The following is a 6,581-nucleotide window of genomic DNA, read 5'->3' as shown; positions in this document are numbered from 1 at the left end:
GCTCCAAATAAAATGAAGGAGTGGTACACGTGCTGCCCAACCAATGCTCCATGTATGGGGAAAAAAGTCCCTAATTCTTATTTAGGGGAGTCTGACCCTCTGATCTCCATGTGCCCCATTATATACCAATAGCAGGGCTGGTGAGAAGACAGAATGGACATCTGTAATTGGCTTGTAACTTAGTTTTATAGACAACGCCCTCATCATCTGGGGCAGCAGATCACTGAGCCTCCAGGGTTTTGCTCCAACTCTGTACATCGTTGAGGTGGGGGCTATTTCTCACTTCTAAAATGAATAACAGATCAGTAACATTCCTGGAACAAAGAATTTCTAAAATGTAGAATGAGACCATTGCTCCCATCTACAATAGTACTCTTACTACCCGCAGACCTGAAAGGGAATGGGTCTCCATAAATTGACCAAGTTATAAAAGTTTTATAGATAGATTTGTTATTTTCTTTGTCATTTTCCATGTTTCTATATCCTGTAATTTTATATCTGACCACTAAACCTAATAATAGACAGACACTTGACAATTCTATAGAGGTTGTCTTTGCAGCAATCACCTCATTTACATCACAGATGGGATTGCAATATAAGATAACACCACTGAACCATCATTGCATCCACTCCCGACAATAGATGAGATCACCCGTCATCTACTCCCACTGACCTCAGTGAGACAAAACATTACCTTTAAGGGCCCTCAATGAATTTATATTGTATACCCAAGACTTACAAAATCGGTTTATATTCAGGAATCCCCTAGGGGTGTGATACAGCAAGGTTATCAGCACACACTCCAGACAGACGGCTTCCCAAAATCTAAGGATGAATACGAGGGTGGGATCGCCAGACAACTGTGGAACTTCTACTATTGCAAAACCCACTTGGCTCAGGACTGGTTTGACGGGAATATTTCGGATAGTGACTTAGTCATCTGGTGTCTTGAGATATTTGTAAATGTGTCTGCCGCCCAAATTTACAGAAATCATGAGGTTGGAATCCACTGTCTACCAATAAGTATTAGGACACCCATGTCAATGAAGATATCTGCGCGTCACGCCTTCCGCCATTAAATATTGTGTAGGAAACAGCATTGGCATTAGTCACATGCAAGAGGCCACAAAGTGCAGAGTTGTCCGATTTCGAGAAAGGGGTAATTGTGGGGTACCACAGAAATGGTCGATCCTTAAGGGACATAGCAAACAAACTGAATCACCCAAAATCAACAGTGGCCTATGTGATTACAAAGTGGAAGGTGAACGGTGATTGTTGGAATGTGGCCCGAGTCGGCAGATCCCCAAAACTAGGAGATAGAGACCGACGAGTGCTGGCCAGAGAAACCGCACCCAACCGATGGCTCCCATACACCAGGAGGGTCACCAGGCACCGGGAGTATTGTGTCCATCAATATCCTCCGTAAGGAAACATCTGCTGGGGCCTACCAACTATTGGATATGAAGAAATGTTGTTTTTCTATTCTACCCCAGGCGTCCAAATACTTATTGGTAGACAGTCTATATGGCAACATGTTCATATTCTCCGTATTATGTGGTTAAAGCTATCAGTGAACTTAGACGGAGGGTCAGAGTGTGCCCGATGCAGAGAGGAAGCATGGAGAAGAGAGGTGAGGGCCCTTCTAAGTTAAGGTTGGATGTAGGCATCTATCCTGGGCAGAGGGCATGCAGTTCAGCATGTAAGATAGAAATCACTGGGCGTGGGGCAATATTGTTACATGTGGAGTAACTGCAGGGGCCATTATATAATTGTTGTATGTCATTTATAAAAAAGCAAATGTAAAGCACCATGGAATTAATATAATAATGTACAGCACTATGGAATTAATATAATAATGTACAGCACCATGGAATTAATATAATAATGTACAGCACCATGGAACTATATAATAATGTACAGCACCATGGAATTAATATAATAATGGACAGCACCATGGAATTAATATAATAATGGACAGCACCATGGAATTAATATAATAATGGACAGCACCATGGAATTAATATAATAATGGACAGCACCATGGAATTAATATAATAATGGACAGCACCATGGAATTAATATAATAATGGACAGCACCATGGAATTAATATAATAATGGACAGCACCATGGAATTAATATAATAATGGACAGCACCATGGAATTAATATAATAATGGACAGCACCATGGAATTAATATAATAATGGACAGCACCATGGAATTAATATAATAATGGACAGCACCATGGAATTAATGGTGCTATAGAAATAATAATAATAATAATAATAATAAAAAATGTTCTTTCCTTAGGCAGCTGATTGGCCTCAGCGGTCACGTGCGGCATGGACTTCCGTCAACACAAGGTAGCAGAGCAGCAAGACTGGACCAGAGTGGGGGATGGAATGAACCATGATGGGCCAAAAAATACACCAAAATGGCGTCATAATGGCTCTAAGTAAGCCCAACATTAGGTAGTATAAATTTAGGACTAGACGGTCAGGAAGTGTAAAACAGTGACTAGAGCGTCTCCACACGAGCGCACTGCTTCTCCATTCACTGTCAGGCTTTAAGAGCACTTTCGGTCGTCCATTGATCTCTGGGGAAGCTGCCGATTGGACACAACCCCTGTAGGTCATCCTTGAACACCATATTGTGGTGGCTATATCGCGCGTTATACACCAGTTTTCTGTCGTACAAGCCATGACAAGTGTCAATTTTTAGCATGAACAAAACAAGTGCGACACTTGTCACTTTCCCACCAGGCTCACCACTTCTCTAATATTTAGTATGACTACCAGTTATAACTCCGTTATCTATGAAGTCTGTGACACTTACTAAATGGCTTACAGTTCAATTCTGAAGCATAAAAATCCAAAACCTCCCAGGAAGCAGTTATGTCAGCAGTCTTTCTTTAAATGCCCCCTTTTTAATACATTGGTGTTTCAGTGTGTGTGTGGGGGGATAAGGATTTAACTTACTAGTTGTGTTATTCAGCAGATATTTTGCCCTGCACAACCCCACGTTATGGTCTTGTTAACTAAAACAGAACTCTTTCAATGCGTTTCTATAAGAATGCTATTTGGAGAGCCATAGAATATTTGAAAGACTGAGTTCCAGTTTGGTGAAGATGGCAGTGGCATCTGGCAGCTCTGAAGCAGGTCACATGGGGCAGCAGCAGGCACTATATCTGATGAGTAACACTAGTATATATATATATATATATATATATATATATATATATATATATATATATATATATATATATATATATATAGGGTGGGGAAAAAGGTATGAACTGGTTTTAAAGGGATATAAAACAAAAACAACTCAACCTACAGACATTATGTTTATATTGCTTAATTCAGTTCAGAATCTAGTTTTTTTACATTAAGTTTTAAAGGTGATATCAGGAAGATGGCGGCCGTCAGCAGCGATACACTCTTGAAGGCGAATTCTGAAGTTTTCAACAGCTCTTCTGTACATTTGGATGGGTATTGCCGTAACTTCCTCCCTGATTCTGTCCTTAAGTTCTTCCAGGGTATGTGGACGATTTTTAACCCCTTCCCGACATGCGCCGTAATAGTACGGCGCATGTCGGGTCTGTAACTATGGCGACCGCCCGGGAGCCGGGCGGCCGTCATAGCCGCCGGGTGTCTACTGCTTTAAGCAGTAGACAACCGGCTCTAATGCCTCCGATCGGTCCCCGGAGGCGCCATTTTCCCGGCAGCGCATGGGCGCCGCCATTTTGGCCAGGATCACCGGCTCCTGGAGCATGCTCCAGGGCCGACCCCCCGTTGCCATGACAGCCGGGAGCCTTGTACAGGCTCCCAGGCTTGTCTGCAAAGCCTCTCTTTTGCAGGCTGGTCTATGCAGCCTGCAAAAGAAAGGATGCTTTTTTGCAATGCATTAGCATTGTAATGCATTGCATTAGTGATCAGACCCCCTGGGGTTCAACACCCCTAGGGGGTCTAATAAATGCAAAAAAAAAAAAAGTTAAAAAAAATATAAAAAGAATTAAAAGTTCAAATCACCCCCCTTTCCCTAGAACACATATAAAAGTAGTTAAAAACTGTGAAACACATACATGTTAGGTATCCCTGCGTCCGAAATAGCCCGCTCTACAAATCTATAAAAATATTTTTCCTGTTCGGTAAACGCTGTAGCGGGAAAAATAGTCGAAAGTGCCAAACCGCTGTTTTTTCACTGTTTTGATTCTGATAAAAATTTTAATAAAAAGTGATCAAAGCAATAACATTTCCCGAAAATGGTAGAACTACAAAGTACACCCGGCCCCGCAAAAAAAGACGCCCTATGCATCCCCGTACACGCACGTATAAAAAAGTTACGGCCATCGGAATATGGCGACTTATAGAAAAAAAAATTTTTTTTTAACAGTTTTGGAATTTTTTTTTAGGGGTCAAAATGTAAATAAAACCATATAAATTTGGTATCCCTGGAACCGTACCAAAACACAGAATACAGGGGACATGTCATTTTGGCTGCACAGTGAACGCCGTAAAACCAAAGCCCGTAAGAAAGTCACAGAAATGCATTTTTTCTTCAAATCCACCCCATTCTGAATTTTTTTCCTGCTTCCCAGTACATTATATAGAATAATTAATGGTGGCATCATGAAGAAAAATTTGTCCCGCAAAAATTAAGACCTCATATGACTCTGGGAGCGGAGAAATAAAAAAGTTATGGGGTTTAGAAGGAGGGGAGTCAAAAACGAAAATCAAAAAATGCCATCGGCGGGAAGGGGTTAAAAACCTTTTCCTTTAGGTACCCCCAAAGGAAAAAGTCACAAATGCTCAAATCTGGTGAGCGCGCAGGCCACTCCACGTCACCCCTCACAGAGACAAGGTGCTGGGGGAACATTTGCCTCAATCTCGCCATTGAAATCCTAGCAGTGTGGGATGTAGCCCCGTCCTGTTGGGAGACACTTCAATAGCATTTCTTACCAGGATGACATTTTGAGGTGTTCTTACTGTTCTGGGTCTTCCAATTGCCGAAGGAGTTGCTGTTGAACCAGTTTTTTCCATTGTCCTAGCCCAACGTCTAATTGCATTACCCCCAGGGACGTTACCCCCAACAGGGATATTGAAGTGTAGTCGGAAGGCCCTCTGCGTGGTGATATGGTGACTATGCAGGGTGTCTGTATTAGTAAAAACATACCATAAAAGGGAATTTATGACACTAAGATATTGATGCTCTATGCTTAGAATAGGCTGTCACTATCAGATTGGTAGGAGTCTGACATTACGTCCTGATTTTCCCAAGGGCCACCCATTTCAAGAGATTGTAATATATGGATGCGAGCAGCGGCCAAACAGCGCCACACCCTGTATAGTGGCTATTCTTGGTACTGCAGTTCAGCCCCATTCATTTTAGCAGCACATAAGCCATGTAATCGATGAACATGACATCACTAGGTTGTGAAGAGGAAGAGGAGATGGGCTATTGACCCTACACCCGTTAGATATGTAGCGTAGAATACTATATGTATTAAAAAAAAAAAAAAAAAAGAAGGAAAAATACGCCAAACGAAAGGATTAAAAAGTCTTTTAATTATACACATGTGGTCACAATTCTGCCTTTTAAAAAGATCATTGGAAAATGTACATAAGGCCGCTTGTAAATGTACATCATCTATAGATTATTGATACAATGTTGTATGTTCACCAAAATCGACAATAATTTACATAAGGTTTTTGTGTTTTTTTTTTTTTCTCTCCTCTTGGCTTTGAGCAGGCTAATCCAAAAAAAAAAACAAAAAAAAAACAGTACTATACAAAGCAAGCCACTGGCCTTATTACTCGCGAGGCTCTCCGGTGTGAACAGAACCTATATACATGGACATAGACCGTATATATATCATCTCTACTCACTAAGCACAATGTACTGCGTGTCAGAGCCGCGGTATAGAAACAAGAAGGGATTCTCCAGCGCTAGATAAATAGATAGCTGGTATTTATATATTTATAGAGAATTTTTTTTTTTTTTTTTTTAACCAAGATTGGTTAAAAAAAAAAAAAAATTGAAAAAAAAAAAAAATTGAGAAAAAACCAAAAACCTTGATTTAAAGAAATTTACATTATACAACACTATTTGCCAAGGCAATATAGAGACACCCAAATGTACACTAAAATGCAAAAAAAAAAGAAAAAGTTTTTTTTTTAACCCCTTCCCAGACGAAGGAGGCGAAAAAAAAAAAAAACCCACGAAGTGACATATACAGCAAAAAAGGTTTACAAATGTACAGTCTGTACAACCAACTACAAAATAAGCAAGGCTCGTATTAAACATCGAGACTGTAAACGTCAACTACTCATTAGTTATTATTACACTTATACAATACAAAGCAGATATTTATAGAGGACCCGAAAAAAGGGGGCAGGAAAAAAATTACAAACAAAGCCATTCGAATATATATATATATATGTATATTTATATATTTTATCTAGTTTATCATGCGCAGAAGGCAAAAAAAAAAAAAAGAAAAGGGACTTTTATCCACTAAATTTATACGATTTGGCTAACCATGACGGAAAGAAAAGAAATTGCAAAAAAAAATAAAAAATT

Source organism: Leptodactylus fuscus, chromosome 3 (assembly GCF_031893055.1).
Source record: "Leptodactylus fuscus isolate aLepFus1 chromosome 3, aLepFus1.hap2, whole genome shotgun sequence".
Lineage (NCBI taxonomy): Eukaryota > Metazoa > Chordata > Amphibia > Anura > Leptodactylidae > Leptodactylus > Leptodactylus fuscus.
Note: the sequence above shows the minus strand (reverse complement) of the source record.